Source organism: Lactuca virosa, chromosome 7, assembly GCF_052849685.1.
Source record: "Lactuca virosa cultivar CGN04683 chromosome 7, Lactuca_virosa_CGN04683_v6, whole genome shotgun sequence".
Taxonomy (NCBI): Eukaryota; Viridiplantae; Streptophyta; class Magnoliopsida; order Asterales; family Asteraceae; genus Lactuca; species Lactuca virosa.
The window spans coordinates 271,438,798-271,462,075 of NC_136432.1; positions in this window are offsets into that span (position 1 = coordinate 271,438,798).

Here is a 23,278-nt window from a genome sequence, read left to right on the forward strand (position 1 = left end):
TCATATGAGTTGCTTAGATTAATAGAAAATGTTGATTGATTATGTGTCTTTGATCCATTTTAATCTAAGAGTGGATTCTAAAATGTGTTTATGTAACTTGTCCTCAAGTTACATGAAAAGTCACATTAATGTTTCTTAAAACACACAAAAGCTGGCAATGGTTACAAAATGAAGAGTCTTGTCCTCATTAAATGGTTTTATGACTCCATAACTTGTCCTCAAGTTATGGAGGTTCAAGAGTCACTTCATTAAATAATAAAAATGTGTAACCTTAATTAGTTCCATAAGTTGCAAAAGAAGAAGAGTTACATTCTTTAATAGTTTAAAGTCTTCCATAACTTGTCCTCAAGTTATGGAACTTGAAGAGTTTTAATTAAAACTACTTTAAACATATAAGTTATGGAATTAAATGGTTTTAAATATTTTCAAAACTTGCCCTCAAGTTTTGGAATTTGTAAAGTTTCTCTCATGAATACTTTAATTCCAAGTTAAGCCCTTAGAATTTTAAAAGTTAAAATTTAATCCTTATACTTTATAATATTATAAGTTAATAATATTTATATATATGTATAAGAGTAAAGTCGTTTTACCATTAGTAGGCCTCATTCTCGAAGTCGTTCTATAAGGGGGGTATAAGCTTACTGCCTATAAAATGGCAGTTTAATGGGTGTCCACTCTCACCCACCGCTTCCTTGACTGGTGGAGGGTCGTTAGCCGAACGGGTAGGACAAGGATTATAATTCTCCCTTCATTAAAACTATTAATGATAAATACTAAGTAACTAAACACTTATAAATTCACAATCTTAGTTACTTAGGAAAATGTGAATAAGGTGCTAATCCATGAAATTACACTTTGCACTTTGCTTAAGTCGGTTAGTGGAGCATGTGTGGTTAACCGGCACACTAGCTTGATTTAACAAGGTAGGAAAAGGGTAACTTAATATTTATCATAGTATCGGTGGAGCGCGTGTGGTTAACCGGCACATCGATTAAGGGGTAAATACTAAGGGTACAAAGTAATTTGCATGGTTACTTCACACCTTGTTTTGTGATCCTCGGCATCCCAGTCACAAAACCTGAAGGGCACACTCGAGATTGAAACATGTCATTGAAAAGTTCAATGAATCTCAAAAGATCTAGGAGTTTCAAATCCAAGTAAAACCTAATTAAATTATTTCGTTTTCATGGTGGAAATTGGTGAATCATCATTCGCCTACCTTCAAATATTTTGTAGCTTGGATTACAGCATCCCTCTTCCAAGTTATAAAAGTATTGTGTTGGGTCCTAGCCTTAATATCTCATATTGGGTGTTATATTAAGGACTTTAAATCAACTATCTTGAATATCTCCCAAAAGATGTCTAGTTCAGACATCTATGATCTTCCCAAATATCTTGGAACTTCACTTCCTCCACCTCCTCCAATTATTCTCCCTAACCCACAACTTTAAGGTCACTCAAGCCCTATTGGCAAGCAAGGTCTATGTGTGATTGCATCTTGGAGATGAAGTCACATATTGACAAGCCGGAAGAGTTGGGCGTCAAAGTCTTAAGAAAGTTGGATGTTCAATCACTTTCTAAGTCACATAGTGAGTTCCTTTGGGACTTCTATGAAACAGACTATGACAAGACCCTTAAAGATCTTATCTATTTGCATGGTGCTGCTGAATCAGCAATGATTTGGAATGATAGTAAAGCAAATTTGATTAGAAGATCAACTTCCCAAAACATTATGGATAGTGACAATGGTGACACTGGAAATCCAGAAAAAGCATTATCTTCCCAATGGAAAGGGATTGACCATAGTCAACCCGGTTGACCAAATGGTAAAGAGAAAGGCAAGTCTGTGATAGTCCAGTACACCATTCCCATAGAGTCCATATGTTTCTCTTGCCAAAAGGGAGGGGCATTGATTGCGAAGCTGCCTATTTACCTGAAAGATCATAAGGTTGATCAAGTCAAGGAGTTTGACTCTACTTTAGGTAAAGTCCACTATCTAACTCTGTTAAGTTTCTATTCTGAGATTGTTACATGATGTGACTGGGTCACATGTTGATGTTTTAAGAATCAAAGAAATGTGAAAAAACTTAAAGGAAGTATATGCTGATTCTGATCGCGAAGATAGATTTCGATCGCATGGTTCGTGATCAGAATTTTTGAGCAGTTGCATAAGAAGTTGTGATATATTGCTAAGGAATAGATAACAACAAGTTTCAATGTGGATTGTAAGGATAAGTTTTTCCGCAAAGTTTTAAAATAAAAGAAAATTATTTAATTTTATTTATTTGAAGTATCCTTATGTGACAATCCGAAATTTATTCCGTCACTGTAACCCTTTCCGTTGATAAAATTTATTTTATTAATAAAATTGTCCATTAACTTTTAAGTTAAATAATTCATCTAGGGTTATTGTGATAATTTCCTACGTGTAGGAAATCAACAAAATCACAAATAATACCCTCGATAATCCTTTGGAAAAATTTCTAGTTTACGACTAAGTCGGGTTACGGTCATTTAATCGGGTAAAATCTTAAACTCCGTTTAATGTCAGGATTGGGTGTGTCCCCACCTAACCGTGGACTCAACCCCATATAAGGGTTGAGTGGACTCCATTTGAACCTTTTTCACCCACCTTGGAACTTTCTCTCTCTACTCTCTCTCTAAAAATCAGGTTTTGATCAAGAATCACCTCATTCAAGCTCCAAAATCGTAAGTAATCCTTCCTAGCTTGTTGTTTAACTTAACATGCATGCAAATCTATGGGTTAAACTCTCAAAAAACCCCAAAAACTTGTGTTTACGGTTTGGGAACACCTCCCAAAACCGTAAACTCCCAAAAGGGGGTTTTGAAGCCCCAAAACCCTTCCAAACCTCTTCTAGTGTTTAGCTATGGCTTAGAAACTTGCATGCATGAACTTAGAACCCCAAGATCATGACTTTTTGGGGGTAAACATGAGTTTACGGTCCATGAACATTCATGAACCGTAAACACCCCAAAATGGGGTTTTGATGCCCCAAACCCTCTTCAATGCTTGGCTAATGACCTAGAAACTTGCTGGAATGATCTTAGAACCCTAAAACATGGATAGAATGGTGCAAACATGAGTTTACGGTTTGGGAAGGTCTCCCAAAACAGTAAACACCTCCAAAGGGTGTTTAAGTGCCCTTAACACCTTGAATGGCTTACCTTTGGGTCTAGAACCTTGCATGCATGACCTACAACCATCAAAACTCATGAAAAATGGACACACATGAGTTTACGGCCGTAAACCCATGTGTTTACGACCGTAAACTCCCCAGGGAGTGGTCCAAGGACCGTAAACTCCAAGTGGTGTCCATTTTTAGCCCCAATCACTTCCTAAGCCATGGATTCGAGTCTAGCAAAATTCCTTGAGTAGTTTAAGACCTTTGAACACCCAATGGCACCATTACCATGAGTTTACGGCCGTAAACTCATGGAGACAATGGTCCAGAAACCGTAAACACATTTAAGTGTAACCAATTGAAGTGTAAACTCCATAGTGAGGCCATACACTCTTTAGATGCAACCTTTAGCACTCCTTGCACTTGAAACAAAGTGTCCTCATGCATTAGAGTGTCTTTACTTACCTAATTAGTGATTAAATAACTAATTAGATACATTTATGTATCACTAAATGTTACATAGGATCCGTGTGTGTGTGTTCAAGTCCTCACTTGACACCTAGCATCCTACCCGACACTTCCATCCACTTCACTCATTGCAGGTGAGTTCATACCCCTTAATTAACCTTTTAAATGTTTTTAAATACTTTTATGGGGGGGAATACAAGTTGAATCAAATAAGTTATAGTATCAATCACGTGTGATTTATAACTTGCAACCAAAAGGATTTTATACTTTTAACTGCTTTACCAACAAAACTGCTTTAAGTGTTTATCAAACTCATTTTCATGTTAAATTGTTATAAAAATATTTCTAAACTCTTTTAACTCCTTCTGTTCCCAACCCATATCTACACCAATATATTTATATAAGTAAGACTTGAAGGACTTAGGACTGATAGCTCACCTTACGTCCTGTTCTTGTTCGATTGTGGACTTAGGGAATATTGTTATCTGTCCGACTGTCGTTGAATTCTTAGTTATATATTATATATATTTGTGCTGAATATTAAAGTCTTCACTTCAGTTCAATACCTTTGTGTATCAAAGGCATGCAACCAACCTTACTATTTAACTATAATAGGTATAGTTAAGGATTACTACTCGTGTATACTATTACAATGGTACCTACCAGAGTCCGAACAGTTATGAGTCAATACATGTTAAACACTAATAAAAGAGAATACTATATACTATACAAGAGAACACTCTATACACTATACCAGAAAGTACATTATAAATTATACAAAGAGAACATACTACAACGGAATGTGACATACTATCTCTTGATACGACACTTAACTGTGCTATCACCGTGTAACCAGAGTCTCCTGGAGGGAGAGCGGGCATTATGTGTATAGATCTATACGGGACAGACACTCCCACATCCCGACTGCTAGCTACAGTCCGAGCCGACTAGGCCCAGGGGTGACAAAATGTCACCTTTCTACAGATGGCTCGGAGGGTCATCAGGGATTCGATCGTCAATCAGCATGGTTACATACAAGTTCACATTTCGACCTTTAATTAATACATTAAGAATTAAAGGCAAAACAGACTCCCCGAGGTGTATTGTACATTTAATACTACATGGAGTCTGCATTTTCATTTCATTAGCTGGTAGTGATACTGCTGGGGTAGAACCCGATTTTCTCAATTACTTTACATGAATGAAGTCTAAAACTATATTTTCCTACTATAGTTTCTCTGGGAAAACTTTTACATTTTCAAAGGATCCAACATACATACAACCGGGTCTTGGTAGAAGACCACTTTTACTGGAAAACATAGGGTTTTCCTAGGGAGCATACTATTTTCCAACATTGAGATCAATTATTATACTACATGGTTGTAATCATTTTTATACAAGCAATGACACTAAATACTCATGAACTCACCAGCTTTATGCTGATACTCGCTTTCAAAATAACTTGTATTCTCAGGTCATCAGTAGACAGGTACAGATGCAGCTTTTGAGAAGATGGAGCACATACAAGACTCCTCTTTATTTTGATTATACTTTTGGTGTCTAACAAACTGTACAGAATACGCTTGTATTACAATTATTATATTAATGCAATGGATGTTGTTGCTTGTCTTTACTATTATGCACTGTTATGATACTGCAGATGACGTCCTCCACCCCAGAACGTATTTCGCCGTTCTCGGTTTTGGGGTGCGACAGATTGGTAGCAGGGCATTGTTTATAGTGAATCAAGTATATCAACCCATAAAAGATATACGAACTATAAACACATCGGGATTAAAACACTCTGACCAAGAATATATACTATTAAATAAGAAAATATTTAACTAAGTATATATATACATCCATTCACACTAAGGGTCAGTATCATACTAGAACAGAACAAAAGTATTAAGATTGTTGAACAGCACAATTAGGCTTAGAGACATATAGTCAAATCTGGGAGGATGTAGCATGATCAACTACATTTACCTAGGAGTGACTAGCCTGTGCCTAAGAGTGGTTGTGGTGTTGCAACAAGTCTAAAAACTTACAACCAGTACTACAAGAACATTTGAACAAGAATACTATAGGAGTATTCTGCATTTCCTGTAATTTACATATGTGAGAACTAAAAAGGTCGTTGCTAGTAGGGCAATAGTTGCTAAGTGGATACACTACAGTTACATGTGACTAAGACGCTATAGACTTAGAATCTGTGATCTTTGCTTTACTTCCTGTTCCTTGTTTGGTTGTGGATTTAGAGTTAGGGTCACTTATTCGAAGGTCTATCCTGTCTCGATTACATGTAATTGGTATGCATTATGCAAGTATTGGGTCGACTAATAACGATCATCTTATAAGTATCTTAGGATTAGTACGTCTACTAACTATCTTCTCTCCATTCTCGCATAGATACAATGGCTGATTCAAGGGTAACCCAGAGAGGGGTGCCCGTCGCCAGCAGAAGATTATCTACTCATCCTCTCTCTTCCTAAGAAGAATAGCCTTCCCCTTCAATACCTCCGTCTCACCTGTCTGTAAAACATTCCCGACTTTGAAAGTACTATAACTAGCCCTCCAAACTGTCAACATTCTCCCTACGGTTTGAAGTAGGACCAATTGTTAGATCGTTTTTCCTGAACTCATTTTACATCAGTAATACCAGTAATATTGGCAGTTGTCTAATCTATTTGGAAGTTCATGCTCTTGTGTTTTCTTACTCTGTTGATATGCATCTATCTAATTGTTGGACTATGGCAATTTATTCCATGAGACACTCTCATCATACTTACAATTGATTCTCACTGTTGTCATCATCTTTTAAAATTTTTCAGTAAAAGATGCCTCCTCACAAGCGTCCGACCAGACGCACGCCTGTGGATCAAACACCACCACCACCTCCCCCACCGCAGTTCGACCCGGTGATGTTTCAAGCAGATATGACTGCAGCTGTGACCGCCGCGCTGGCGCAAGTCAACTCTGGTGGTGTTAGTGGAACGGGAACTAGCACAAACTCCAGCCATGGTGAAATCCACCCATGTGCACGAGAGTGCACCTATAAGGATTTCATCAGCTGCAAACCTACTTACTTCAATGGAACCGGAGGGATCCTTGCACTGTCCCAATGGATTGAGAGAACCGAAGTGATCTTCGAAATGTGCTCATGCCCCGAAGGAAGCAAGATAAAATTTGCTGTTTGCACCTTTACCCAAAGGGCCTTGACGTGGTGGAATGGCCATGTCAAATCACTCTCCCTGGTCGCAGCCAACGCCATGAGCTGGGACACACTGAAGGACCTCATGACGAGGGAGTACTGCCCGAGGGGCGAAATTCAGAAACTTGAGGAGGAACTCTGGAACCTCAAAATGCAGGGTTCCGACATCGTAGCCTATACGGCCAGGTTCTGCGACTTGGTGGCTCTGTGTCCAAACATGGTGCCCACCGAAAGCAAGAAAATCGAACGATACATCTGGGGATTAGTACCCCCATATCGAGGGAATGTTCTAGCATCACAACCTGCGACCTTTGACAGTGCCAAGGAATTGGCCCAGAGGTTGATTGATCATGAAGTTCCCTCCACTCCATTAGCTACTACAACCACCACTTCTGCCCCGACCCACACCTCCAACAACAAAAGAAAGCGGTGGGATCGAAAGAAAGGAAAATCAGCCAAATCCTCTTCCAATAACCAACAAACAGTGGCTGTCCACGCTGCCACTACTCCTGCTGCCCCTGCACCTGCCAAAACTTATGCAGGAAGCTTACCCAAGTGCAATAAGTGCTCTTTCCATCATAACGGCCCCTGTCGTGAAATGCACTGCACTAACTGTGACCGGAAGGGCCATACCGCCCGGTTTTGCAGAACACCACCCAAACCTATTTCCCAAATTCCTAGTTCGGGAGCAAGCCAGGCCTGCTATGGTTGTGGCGAAGTCGGACATTTTAAAAGAAACTGTCCAAAGGCTGGCAACGCGGGAGGAGCAGGTAGACTACTTGCTATTGGCCACAATGAGGCTGTAGCAGACCCCACCGTAGTCACGGGTACGTTCCTTCTCGATAACTCTTATGCTTGTATTTTATTCGATAGTGGGGCAGAAAGAAGTTTCGTAAATCAAAACTTTAAACACTTACTCAAACAAACACCGCGATCACTGAAAGAAACATTTGTCGTAGAAATGGCTAACGGCAAGGCGGAAAGTTCTAACGAAATCTACATAGGTTGTACCCTTACGCTAGATAATCATTCGTTTCCTATCGACCTCATACCAGTAGCGATCAAAAGCTTCGATGTCATCATAGGCATGGACTGGTTGAGTCTCCATCGTACCGATATCTTGTGCTTCGACAAGGCCATCCGTCTAAATCTACCCAACAACGAAACCTTAATGATCTACGGAGACAAACCCAGTACGAGTCTTCGTATCATCTCTAGTATTCAAGCTCAGAAGTACCTGCGTAAGGAATATCATGCATCCCTTGCACACGTCGTCGACACGAGCCAGAAAACGAAAGACCTAAAAGACTTCCCCGTAGTACGCGATTTTCCCGACGTCTTTCCAGAAGAGCTACCAGGTTTACCTCCACAACGTCAAGTCGAGTTCCGAATCGACTTAATCCTAGGAGCGACCCCCGTAGCCAAGGCGCCCTACCGTTTAGCACCTGCTGAGATGCAAGAACTGTCCGGTCAACTTAACGAACTGCTCAGCAAGGGCTTTATAAGACCAAGCTTCTCACCCTGGGGAGCACCAGTCTTGTTCGTCAAGAAGAAAGATGGATCGTTCCGCATGTGTATCGACTACAGAGAACTCAACAAGCTGACGGTCAAGAATCGTTACCCTCTTCCTCGTATAGACGATTTATTTGACCAACTGCAAGGGGCGAGCTACTTTTCCAAGATTGATCTAAGGTCCGGGTATCATCAGTTATGAGTGCTCGAGGAGGATGTTTCGAAAACAGCCTTCCGAACTCGTTACGGACACTACGAGTTCGTAGTAATGCCGTTTGGACTGACCAATGCACCCGCAGTATTCATGGACTTGATGAATAGAGTATGCCGTCCTTACTTGGATCAGTTCGTCATCGTCTTTATTGATGACATACTTATCTACTCTAGAAGTGAGGAAGAGCATAAGGATCATCTGCGACAAGTCCTGGAAACCCTACGATCGGAGAAGCTTTACGCAAAGTTCTCTAAGTGCGAATTTTGGATCCGAAGAGTCGAATTCTTAGGACACGTGGTTAGCGAAGAAGGAATCCACGTGGACCCATCCAAGATTAAAGTTATTGAGAACTGGTCAACACCGAAGACGCCTACAGAAATTCGCCAATTTCTAGGCCTCGCTGGCTACTACCGAAGGTTCATTCAAAATTTCTCTCGGATTGCGAAGCCTCTTACGGCATTGACCCAGAAAGGCGTGGCCTTTGACTGGGTAGAGAAATAAGAGAAGGCATTCCAAACCCTAAAACGAGCCTTGTGCACCGCACCGATACTGTCCCTCCCCGAAGGGATAGAAGACTTCGTAGTATATTGCGTTGTATCCAATCAGGGGCTTGGCTGTGTTCTGATGCAACGAGGTAAAGTCATCGCCTACGCCTCAAGACAGCTGAAGACACACGAGGTCAACTACACCACGCACGACCTCGAACTAGGAGCGGTTGTGTTCGCCCTAAAGATCTGGAGACACTATCTGTATGGTACGAAGAGCATCATCTATACCGACCACAAAAGCCTCCAACACATCTTCAACCAGAAAGAACTCAACATGAGACAACGACGGTGGGTCGAGCTACTCAATGACTACAAATGTGAAATTCGTTATCATCCGGGTAAAGCCAACGTAGTAGCAGACGCTCTAAGTCGGAAAGATTATTCTGGTCGAAGAGTCAAGTCATTGACAATGACTATCCATTCGCATCTATCCGCACAAATTAAAGAGGCTCAGCTCGAAGCCTTGAAACCTGAAAATATAGCGGAAGAATCCCTGCGAGGAATGGATAAGAATTTGGTAGCCAAGGGTAACAGAGCTTTGTATCTCATGGACCAGATTTGGACACCGAAACACGGTGGCAATAGAGATTTGGTCATGAAGGAAGCGCACAACACTAGATATTCCGTTCACCCAGGTTCAGATAAGATGTATCTGGATCTCAAGAAATTATACTGGTGGCCTAACATGAAAGCGGAGATCGCTACCTTCGTAAGTAAATGCCTTACTTGCGCCAAGGTGAAGGTCGAATATCAGAAACCCTCTGGTCTACTTCAACAACCAGAGATACCTGAATGGAAGTGGGAGAGGATTACTATGGATTTCATTACCAAATTACCCAAATCTCCGAGTGGGTACGACACCATTTGGGTAATTGTTGACCGACTAACGAAATCCGCTCACTTCTTTCCTATCAAAGAAAGCTTCAAAATGGAGAGACTCACGCGAATCTACATCCAAGAGGTAGTCCGACTGCACGGTGTACCTGTGTCCATTATTTCCGATCGAGATAGCAGGTTCACTTCAAGGTTCTGGCAGTCACTACAGAAGGCTCTTGGAACTAAACTGGATATGAGCACAGCTTACCATCCTCAGACTGACGGACAAAGTGAGAGAACCATCCAAACTCTGGAAGATATGCTACGAGCCTGTGTGATCGACTTTGGTAAGGCTTGGGATACCCACTTACCCCTCGTCGAATTTTCCTACAACAACAGTTATCACACGAGCATCAAAGCTGCTCCATTCGAAGCCCTCTACGGCCGAAAGTGCAGGTCCCCTCTGTGCTGGGCTGAGGTGGGTGACACTCAATTAGCTAAAGGACGAGTTCCTGAAAGCACTCTCACAGGTCCAGAGATCATTCAGGAAACAACGGAGAAGATCGTTCATATCCATGAACGATTGAAAGCCTCCAGAGACCGACAGAAAAGCTACGCAGACAAACGAAGGAAACCTTTGGAATTCCAGGTGGGAGACCGGGTCCTTTTGAAAGTCTCACCCTGGAAAGGCTTGATATGCTTCGGAAAGCGTGGAAAGCTGAATCCAAGATACATAGGACCCTTCGAGATCCTCACTAGGATCGGTCCCGTAGCCTACAAACTCCGATTACCTCATGAACTTAGCAATATCCATCCTGTTTTCCACGTCTCTAATCTTAAAAAGTGTCTTTCCGATGAGACCCTTGTGATCCCTCTTGATGAGATCAAGATCAACGAAAATCTGAACTTTGTGGAAGAACCAATCGAAATCATGGATCGAGAAATCAAACGAACGAAACAAAGCCGCATCCCGATCGTGAAGGTTCGCTGGAATGCCAAGCGGGGATCCGAATTCACTTGGGAGCGCGAAGACTCGATGAAACAGAAATATCCGCATCTCTTTCCAAATCCATGATTTGTATCTTAAATTTCGGGACGAAATTCCCTCTAACGGGGGGATGATGTGACAATCCGAAATTTATTCCGTCACTGTAACCCTTTCCGTTGATAAAATTTATTTTATTAATAAAATTGTCCATTAACTTTTAAGTTAAATAATTCATCTAGGGTTATTGTCATAATTTCCTACGTGTAGGAAATAAACAAAATCACAAATAATACCCTCGATAATCCTTTGGAAAAATTTCTAGTTTACGACTAAGTCGGGTTACGGTCATTTAATCGGGTAAAATCTTAAACTCCGTTTAATGTTGGGATTGGGTGTGTCCCCACCTAACCGTGGACTCAACCCCATATAAGGGTTGAGTGGACTCCATTTGAACCTTTTTCACCCACCTTTGAACTTTCTCTCTCTACTCTCTCTCTAAAAATCGGGTTTTGATCAAGAATCACCTCATTCAAGCTCCAAAATCGTAAGTAATCCTTCCTAGCTTGTGGTTTAACTTAACATGCATGCAAATCTATGGGTTAAACTCTCAAAAACCCCAAAGACTTGTGTTTACGGTTTGGGAACACCTCCCAAAACCGTAAACTCCCAAAAGGGGGTTTTGAAGCCCCAAAACCCTTCCAAACCTCTTCTAGTGTTTAGCTATGGCTTAGAAACTTGCATACATGAACTTAGAACCCCAAGATCATGACTTTTTGGGGGTAAACATGAGTTTACGGTCCATGAACATTCATGAACCGTAAACACCCCAAAATGGGGTTTTGATGCCCCAAACCCTCTTCAATGCTTGGCTAATGACCTAGAAACTTGCTGGAATGATCTTAGAACCCTAAAACATGGATAGAATGGTGCAAACATGAGTTTACGGTTTGGGAAGGTCTCCCAAAACCGTAAACACCTCCAAAGGGTGTTTAAGTGCCCTTAACACCTTGAATGGCTTACCTTTGGGTCTAGAACCTTGCATGCATGACCTACAACCATCAAAACTCATGAAAAATGGACACACATGAGTTTACGGCCGTAAACCCATGTGTTTACGACCGTAAACTCCCCAGGGAGTGGTCCAAGGACCGTAAACTCCAAGAGGTGTCCATTTCTAACCCCAATCACTTCCTAAGCCATGGATTCGAGTCTAGCAAAATTCCTTGAGTAGTTTAAGACCTTTGAACACCCAATGGCACCATTACCATGAGTTTACGGCCGTAAACTCATGGGGACAATGGTCCAGAAACCGTAAACACATTTAAGTGTAACCAATTGAAGTGTAAACTCCATAGTGAGGCCATACACTCTTTAGATGCAACCTTTAGCACTCCTTGCACTTGAAACAAAGTGTCCTCATGCATTAGAGTGTCTTTACTTACCTAATTAGTGATTAAATAACTAATTAGATACATTTATGTATCACTACATGTTACATAGGATCCGTGTGTGTGTTCAAGTCCTCACTTGACACCTAGCATCCTACCCGACACTTCCATCCACTTCACTCATTGCAGGTGAGTTCATACCCCTTAATTAACCTTTTAAATGTTTTTAAATGCTTTTATGGGGGGGAATACAAGTTGAATCAAATAAGTTATAGTATCAATCACGTGTGATTTATAACTTGCAACCAAAAGGATTTTATACTTTTAACTGCTTTACCAACAAAACTGCTTTAAGTGTTTATCAAACTCATTTTCATGTTAAATTGTTATAAAAATATTTCTAAACTCTTTTAACTCCTTCTGTTCCCAACCCATATCTACACCAATATATTTATATAAGTAAGACTTGAAGGACTTAGGACTGATAGCTCACCTTACTTCCTGTTCTTGTTCGATTGTGGACTTAGGGAATATTGTTATCTGTCCGACTGTCGTTGAATTCTTAGTTATATATTATATATATTTGTGCTGAATATTAAAGTCTTCACTTCAGTTCAATACCTTTGTGTATCAAAGGCATGCAACCAACCTTACTATTTAACTATAATAGGTATAGTTAAGGATTACTACTCGTGTATACTATTACAATGGTACCTACCAGAGTCCGAACAGTTATGAGTCAATACATGTTAAACACTAATAAAAGAGAATACTATATACTATACAAGAGAACACTCTATACACTATACCAGAAAGTACATTATAAATTATACAAAGAGAACATACTACAACGGAATGTGACATACTATCTCTTGATACGACACTTCACTGTGCTATCACCGTGTAACCAAAGTCTCCTGGAGGGAGAGCGGGCATTATGTATATAGATCTATACGGGACAGACACTCCCACATCCCGACTGCTAGCTACAGTCCGAGCCGACTAGGCCCAGGGGTGACAAAATGTCACATTTCTACAGATGGCTCGGAGGGTCATCAGGGATTCGATCGTCAATCAGCATGGTTACATACAAGTTCACATTTCGACCTTTAATTAATACATTAAGAATTAAAGGCAAAACAGACTCCCCGAGGTGTATTGTACATTTAATACTACATGGAGTCTGCATTTTCATTTCATTAGCTGGTAGTGATACTACTGGGGTAGAACTCGATTTTCTCAATTACTTTAGATGAATGAAGTCTAATACTATATTTTCCTACTATAGTTTCTCTGGGAAAACTTTTACATTTTCAAAGGATCAAACATACATACAACCGGGTCTAGGTAGAAGACCACTTTTACTGAAAAACATAGGGTTTTCCTAGGGAGCATACTATTTTCCAACATTGAGATCAATTATTATACTACATGGTTGTAATCATTTTTATACAAGCAATGACACTAAATACTCATGAACTCACCAGCTTTATGCTGATACTCGCTTTCAAAATAACTTGTATTCTCAGGTCATCAGTAGACATGTACAGATGCAGCTTTTGAGAAGATGGAGCACATACAAGACTCCTCTTTATTTTGATTATACTTTTGGTGTCTAACAAACTATACAGAATACGCTTGTATTACAATTATTATATTAATGCAATGGATGTTGTTGCTTGTCTTTACTATTATGCACTGTTATGATACTGCACATGACGTCCTCCACCCCAGAACGTATTCCGCCGTTCTCGGTTTTGGGGTGCGACACCTTACAATGGCATTTGTGGAAAATTGTTGCTTATATGATTCCACTGACAGCAATATTGGAAAATGGATTTGATTCTTTCATTTGTGGTAGTGTCTAAATTTACCAAATCAGGAAAGTTCCTCATATTCCAAGTTTCAATTGGACCGAAACTTGGAATCATGCAAGTTGAATAGTATGATGAATGAGAACTTTCAAGCGTTGGAAAATTAAGACTAATTACTTGTTCACATGGATGTGTGAGTCAAGTGAAGGACTAAAGGGATCTAGTACACATTCTTGTGCACTGGTCATGTCCACCATAAAGCTCGTTAAGACTATTTGATTTACTAAAGTTTAGTAAATATGGTTATACTTACAAGTTTAAGTATAATTATGAAACATTGGAAAAGTCTCAATGTATGGCAGAACGAATGGGAAGAATCAAATTAGGCAGAAAGATAAAAGTTTCTCAAATCTGAAAAGATGGGAGAGTACTTTAGTATCATGTTTGTGATCATCTTAATGATCTAGAAATCATATCACAATTAGTCCTCTAAAGGTCATCTTAGTGCATTCTTATGACTAAGAAGAGGAGTCATGAATTATTGAAATGGTTAGATCAGGAAGATGAGTTATACTTCGTTCCAAAACAATTCTAAGAGTCATACTCCAAGATTGTAACTTGAGTGACATATCTTAAAGAAAGGTTTAAAACACTTGTCAAATGTAAGAGTAAAAGTTTCCTACTCTTGTACATTTGAAATTGGTAAGTTGTGATGTTTTGGGTTAAACAAAGACCAACTTAGGCCAAGTGTGTGAAGTGTTTGTCTTGACAAAGAAGCTGAACTATCTCTTGAATATTTGGCAAGATATTCTTATATGTCAAGAGGACAGTGGGAGTCTTAGAGATTCTGAAAGCTTCAAGGTCTAATCAAGAATAAAAACCTGTAGTTTAACACTAGCACACGACGTAAGGTTTATAACCTATCGTGTTGACATATTACTATTTTTGTGCCCATTCCAGTTAAAGTTGGCTTTGCATATGAGTTCTTAGAGTTCTCAGTTGGTTGCATAACAACTTGGAAGCAATGGCAGGCCCTTGAGCTGCCAGGTGGTAAGAAATTAAGATTGAGTTCAGTCCCTATGTGTTTGGATTTGTCATTATCCTTGTCTTGTGACTATGGTTTTGACGATTCACATGGATAAGAACACATACCCTATAAAATCTAAGGGTCATAAGGTTTCTCTCCGATTCATGAAAAATGATGGTGAGGAAACACTTCCACCAAGTAGATTTGAAGCAGATGGAAAAAGGTCTAAAAGATTGAGACTATGATTACAGCATCCCTTTTCATAGTTTTGAAATTGTTTAGACACACATGCATGCTATCTAAGGAAAGGTGTATGATTTTGATAAAGTCTTATCAAGGCAATCTCGTCTCAGAAATCTGAACTTTGGTAAGAAAGTCAGTAAAGCATTGACTTCTAGAAGTCCAGCTGATTTCTGAGTACATGTCAAAGCTAGTGGGAGCATAAGTGTTATGCTAATCATCATCATGTTAGTGGGAGAATGATAATTATTGTTAGTGTTTCAAGTTAGCAATGTTAATTATAGAAAACAAAAGTTTCAATTCGTGAGGCTGCAGGGGTTGAAAAAGTTATTTTGCTACAATTAAGGGAGAGGATATACTTCATTTCAGTTCTAAAGGCTTAGATTGAGACCTTAATTATCTTTAGTCAAGAATATATATATATATATATATATATATATATATATATATATATATATATATATATATATGAATTTCATGTTGGATTGGTTCAACTTAAGGAAATTCTATATATTGCGTTCTCAAAATTCGATTATGATTACGGCATCCCTCTTCATAGTCAAATTTTTGCAAACATGGGAAATAAAAATATTGTAGCAAAAGACTGGTCTAGTATCATGTCTTTATGTGAGACATCATGAATCATGTCCCATATGCTTCGGATATAGGATCGATTGCATGTGCTATAATATTCATCCTTTCTAAAATTTTCCAAATGCCTGGGGCATTAAGAAGGGAAAAGGTCTAGAATTGGATATGACTAAAAGGATTAAGCAATTGTCGAGGACAATCTAAGCTTTACCAAAGATTGGTTGCTCAGGGACAGTTGGAAGCATAGTGCTAATTTTGGAAGGACCATATTGACATATTCTGAAAAGAGGCATCTCCTGTTCAGAAGTGATAGTCTAAATGAGAATATGGAGTTGTGTCCATAGGTGGAAGTTATATGTGTAAGATTAGAAAACTTAATGCAAGAAGCATGTTCAAAGCAATGTACTTTGAATATGAGACTTAGTTTCGATGAAGTTGAACTCCATTGGAATACCTTATAATGACTGTTGACAAGTCTTTGTGACTTTGTACATATTCATTACAGGAGGGTCAGTGCATATAAGTTTAAAATCTAAACAGATTTCGATAAATGATAGGAATTTGAAATTCTCACATTTTTCCGATAAGGATTTGGAAGTGTGAAATTAGAATCATTGAAATTATGTTCAATTGGTTTATTTCACAAAGTAAGGATCATAGAAAAAATAGAGTGCATACTTGGTGTATGGCAAAGCTATTGTTTTGAAAAACATAGTGTACTTTCTTGGAGCATGGGACAACTAGTGTTTTAATTCAAGTATAAAGTTGATGAAACCGAAACAATGAATAATGAGTAATCAGTATGGTGATAAATAAAAGTGTCTTATTTATATTCATAGGTTTTGATACCATATTAGATTCAATTATTCTTGTGTTTCATTTTGTATGTTTTGACTTCCAGAATAAACTAGGTTATTCTTCCCGAATGACTAAGTTATTCAAACCATCCACAGTCGGTCATATGTTGGAAGTAGATATGAATCAAGACTGTCATGGGTTGGCTTGTAGAGGTCTAAGATGTTGGACAAAGCGGTGCTACAACACTCATGAGTGCTCATAAGTTCTGAGTATTGGATTCAACCCACGCTCATTTGAGTCACTTCATGGATTTTATCACGAGTGATCATGAGACGATAATATCTTATATTCTTAAAACCTAGAGATATGAGTTGTTACTATGAGTTGGTTATACATTGATTGCACGAAACCGCATTGGTAACTCGATGTTATAAAACGTGCCTTTGTGTATGATTCAACAAGTAGTAGAACAAGCCATATGAGTCGAAGTTTATCCATTCCTTTTACCTTCGGGATAAAAGCGATATTTGTGGGCCCCTCGATGTTTTAGCGACGACACATGAGTGCTTGGCCAAGCCACGACTGATATCTAGAATGGAGGAATATATGATCACTTATCTAATGGACAAGTCATTGACAAAGCTCACATATCATCGGCAAGGTCAGGGTTCGACGAAAGCTTTTGAGAGCTACGATTGCCAGTCGGTTCTTGAAGTCATACGCAATAATGGTTTTAGACTTATCCAAGTGGGAGACTGTTGGATTAATGTCTAAGTCCATAACTATAATTGGTAAGACTTGACCCGACCCGGCATGGTCCATTTGGGTTGCATGGCATCATGCATTTGGATAGACTATAATGAGAGAAATAACACTAAAGGTTTGTTAATATATTATAAGTTATAATATATTAATAAGATTATTTAATTAGTATTGATCAATAATTAATCTAGAATTAATTAAGTGATCAAAAGAAGACTAATTAAATATATGGGTTGATTGTGTAAATCACCCATACTTGTATAGTGGGCTAATGCTCCATGGATTGTCAAGTTGGGCTAAAACCCATAAGATGCTCCATGGATGCTCCATGGTATGTTTTGTTGGATTAGTGTCTAAGTCCATAACTATTTTGGTATGTACTTGACCTGATTATGAGCATGGTACTTTTGGGTTGCCTTCACCATAGCAATATGTAGGATGAATTAAGGAGAGAAAGGTTTAATTATGATTTATTAATATATTATAAGAATAATATATTAAAGGAGAAATTGTCACACCCCAAAACCGGAACGGCAGAAACGGTCGGGGGTGGAGGACGTCATGTTCAGTATCACAACAATGCAAAGTAGTAAACAAGCAACAACATCATCCATTGCATTAATAATATAATTTCATACAAGTGTGTTATGTCAAGCTATATAGACAACAAAAATATACATCAAAAATAAAGATGAGTCTTGAACGAGCTCCATCTTCTCAAAACCTGGCACCGGTACCTATCTACTGGTGACCTGAGAATACAAGTTATTTTGAAAGAGTTTATCACCTTTAAAGCTGGTGAGTTCATAAGTATATTAGTGTCTGTATTTGTATGAAACTGTTTGTAAGTCTGTAATGTATAAGTTTTGTAAAAGTTTGTAATTGTTTGAACTCTCCTAGAAAACCCTATGTTTCCTACTAAAAGTAGCCTTCTACCGAGGCATCTAGTATCTGTGTGTGTGTCTCTTGTAAGAGTGTGTATTTTCCCAAATCTGACTATCATTAACCAAAAATATAGTTTTTACATTATTGTTTATTGTGTGAATATCACAAACTAAATGTAAAGGGAAAATGAAATAGTATTGTAGTGTTGTATTAAGTAACTACTGCTGTACTAATTACTTTAAACCAATTGTTATTTAAAGTACCATGTGATCGGCCTGTATCCTGCTACCGACTCTATAGAAAAACAACGATGTAAGACGTTGTAAGAAATGACGTTTGGCACCCGTAGACTTGCAAGTCCCACTGTAGCGAGCAGCAAGGTGTAGGATAGTCAATCCAGTATAGATCTATACACAAACTCATACGCTCCCCATTTAAGGAGATTCCGGATACCAAACGAGTCATGACGGGTAGTGCCATGCCCCCGTTAAGTGGCTCACATAACTATAAGTAATGTATATGTATATGTATATGTATGTGCTAGCTGTATTGTGTGCTCTTTCTCTGTCTAGCATGTATGTTTTGTTTCTCATCACTGTGTATTATGTTTGTTTCTCATCACTATGTATTATGTTTGTTTCTCATCACTATGTATTATGTTTGTTTCTCATCACTATGTATTATGTTTGTTTCTCATCACTATGCATTACTCATGAATGAACTGACTCATTGTATGTTTCATTGTTCTAGTAATAGTATCTTCCTAAACTATACCTATTATAGTTTACTAGTAATGTTGTTTGTGTATATGAACATGTTTGTATAACTTTGCTACCCAAAGGCATTGAACTGAATGAAAGAAGTAACCTTTTATATCTATACACATATACATGATATATAACTAGGATTCAAACGACCTTCGGACAAATAACCCGAATACCCTAAGTCCACAACCAAACAAGGAAGAGGAAGTAAGGTGAGCTATCAGTCCTAAGTCCTTTCAATCCTACTTATATAATTATATCCATATAGATACATAGAATATAAGTTAAGAGAGTTTAATAAAAGTATTTGATATGTAAAAGAGTTTGTAAAATAGTTTGAAGTAAAACAGTTTGATAACACAGTTTGAAAAGTACTAAATCCACTTGTTTGGTAGTTATTAATCACATGTGATTGATATAATAACTATAATAGTTCAACTTGTATCCCCCCCATAAAAGCATTTAAAAACATTTAAAAGGTTAATTAAGGGGTATGAACTCACCTGTAGTGAGTGGTTTGGATGAACGGAATGTATAGGATGCTAGGTGTCAAGTGAAGACTTGTACACACACGATGATCCTAGTTAACATATAATATCACATATATGTATCCAATTAGTCTTTAAACAACTAATTAACAAAGTTAAGACATCCTAGGACATGTAAAACACCTTATTTAAGTGCTATAAGTCCTAAGGATTGCATCTAAGTGTTGTAGGACATTGCTATTGAGTTTAGGGTTCAAGGGAACCCTTTATTGGAGTTTACGGTTTTGTGACCATAACTCATTGAGGTTATGGTCGTAAACCCATGAGTTTACAGCCGTAAACTCATGTTTCTTTGACCATCTTGTGTTTTGAAGACTTAAAGATCACAAGAAGCATTCCTACTTCATGTTTAAGCCTTAGGAAGAGATTATGGCACCATTTCACTCCTTTTAGGAGTTTACGGTCCATGGACCATTTCCCTTTGGGTTTACGGCCGTAAACCCAAATGGTTTATGGTCATTTGATGTTTTCAAGTACTAAGCACATCAAGGAAGGGATCTAGGCTAGTTTCCAAGGCTTAGAAGGGACTAGGGCACACTTTGGCACCCTTTTTGCGGTTTACGGTCCAAGAACATCTTGGAGCGTAAACACCTTTGATCCTTGGTTTCTTGGGTGTTTTCTTGATGTTTATAAGTGTAACAAGCTCTATAATACTCTAGGATAGAAGTACTTACTAGGTAGAAGCTTGAAAAGGTTCTAAAAGTCCAAGAACACTTGTGTGTGTTCTTGGTGTTCTTGGTGAAACTTGAAGATCTACACTTTTGGAATGATTTCACAGATGGAATCATGTTAGATCACTAGATTAAGGTATATATCAACTTATTAGGGTAAGAAACACTTACAAGTTGAAGATCTTGAAGAAATGTTGGATGATACTTGAGAGAGAATTGAGATTTGGATCTTGAAAATGTGAAAAATGGTAAAATATGACTAAGTGTCATATTTATACCCCCTTTTAGGGTTTACGGTCGTAAAACCTTTGTTTAGGCCGTAAACTCCAAACTCTTGGAGTTTTGGAATAATATTGTTGCTCAATAAACCCTAGGGCATCCTCTCTCGTGATATCTCCTGAAGTACTAATCTTAAAATACTTAAACTTATTCCAAAAAGCTTGAAAATTAGCAGAAACAGTTTTTACTCCTATTGAATAGAATGGTTGTATAGAATAGAAATTCCGGGTTGTCACATCATCCCTCCGTTAGAAGGAATTTCGTACCAAAATTAGAGTTTAAGCAAATAAGTAGTTACAAATAACTAAGTAAAAAGAAGAGGATATTTCAGTTTCATCTGATCCTCTCACTCCCAAGTGAATTTAGGTCCTCGCTTGGCGTTCCAGCGAACCTTCACTATCGGGATACGACTTTGTTTCATTTGCTTGACCTCCCGTCCATGATCTCTACTGGTTCTTCCACGAAGTTGAGGCTCTCGTTGATCTCGATCTCGTCGAGTGGGATTACAAGAGTCTCGTCGGACAGACACTTTTTCAAGTTCAAGACGTGGAAAGTAGAATGTACGTTACTGAGTTCGCGTGGTAAGTTAAGTTTGTAAGCTACATGGCCGATTCTTGCGAGAATCTCGAAAGGCCCTATGTACCTTGGATTTAGCTTTCCACTCTTTCCGAAGCGTATTAAGCCCTTCCAGGGTGAGACCTTCAATAGAACACGGTCTCCCACCCGGAATTCCAACGGTTTCCTTCGTTTATCAGCGTAGCTTTTCTGTCGGTCTCTAGAGGCTTTCAATCGTTCACGAATCTGAACGATCTTCTCTGTCGTTTCCCGAATGATCTCCGGACCTGTGAGAGTGCTGTCAGGAACTCGTCCTTTAGCTAACTGGGTATCACCCACCTCAGCCCAGCACAGAGGGGATCTACACTTTCGGCCATAGAGGGCCTCGAATGGAGCAACATTTATGCTTGTGTGATAACTATTGTTGTAGGAAAATTCTACAAGGGGTAAATGAGTATCCCATGCTTTCCCAAAGTCGATCACACAGGCTCGCAACATATCTTCCAAGGTTTGGATAGTCCTCTCACTTTGCCCGTCTGTCTGTGGATGGTAGGCTGTACTCATGTCCAGCCTAGTTCCTAGGGAACTTTGTAGTGACTGCCAGAACCTCGAAGTGAATCTACTATCTCTGTCCGAGATAATGGATATGGGAACACCGTGCAGTCGTACAATCTCCCTAATGTAAGTTCTTGTAAGCTTCTCCATCTTGTCTGTTTCCTTGATAGGTAGGAAGTGTGCGGACTTGGTCAACCTGTCGACGATGACCCATATGGTATCAAGTCCACCCGTTGTCTTGGGTAACTTGGTTATGAAATCCATAGTGATCCGCTCCCACTTCCATTCCGGTATCTCTGGCTGTTGTAGTAGACCGGAGGGTTTCTGGTATTCGACCTTGACCTTGGCGCAAGTAAGGCATTTACTCACGAAGGTAGCAATCTATGATTTCATGTTAGGCCACCGGTATAGCTTTTTAAGATCCAGATACATCTTATCTGAACCTGGGTGGACAGAATAACGAGTGTTGTGCACCTCGTTCATGACCAAGTCTCTGAAACCACCAAGTTTCGGGGTCCAGATCCGATCCATGAGAAAATAAGCTCCGCCACCCTTAACCTCCAAGTTCTTATCCATCCCTCTCAGGGATTCACCCGCCACATTTTCAGGTTTCAAAGCGTCAAGCTGAGCCTCCTTAATTTGCGTGGACAAGTGTGAATGGATAGTCATAGTCAATGATTTGACTCTACGACCAGAATATTCTTTCCGACTTAGGGCGTCAGCTACTACGTTGGCTTTACCCGGATGATAACGAATTTCGCATTCATAATCACTGAGTAGCTCGACCCACCGTCGTTGTCTCATGTTGAGCTCCTTCTGGTCGAATATGTGTTGTAGGCTTTTGTGGTCTGTAAAGATAGTGCTTTTTGTACCGTACAGGTAGTGTCTCCATATCTTCAGATCAAACACAACTGCTCCTAGCTCAAGATCGTGGGTAGTGTAGTTGACCTCATGTGTCTTTAGCTGTCTCGAGGCATAGGCGATGACCTTACCTCGCTGCATCAGAACACATCCGAGTCCTTGATTTGACGCATCGTAATAGACAACGAAGTGTTCTATCCCTTCGGGGAGGGATAGTATTGGTGCGGTGCACAAGGCTCGCTTGAGCGTTTGGAACGCTCTCTCCTGCTTCTCTTCCCAGTCAAAGGCCACGCCCTTCTGGGTCAGTGTCGTAAGAGGTTTCGCAATGCGGGAGAAGTTCTGAATGAACCTGCGATAGTAGCCAGCGAGACCTAAAAATTGACGAATTTCTGTAGGCATCTTCGGTGCTGACCATTTCTCAATGGCTTTAATTTTGGAAGGGTCCACGTGTATTCCCTCTTCGCTAACCACGTGCCCTAAGAATTCGACTCGCCGGATCCAAAATTCGCATTTCGAGAACATCGCATAGAGCTTCTCCGAACGAAGGGTTTCTAAGACTAGTCGCAGATGTTGACTATGCTCTTCCTCACTACGGGAGTAGATAAGTATGTCATCGATGAAGACGATGGCGAACTGA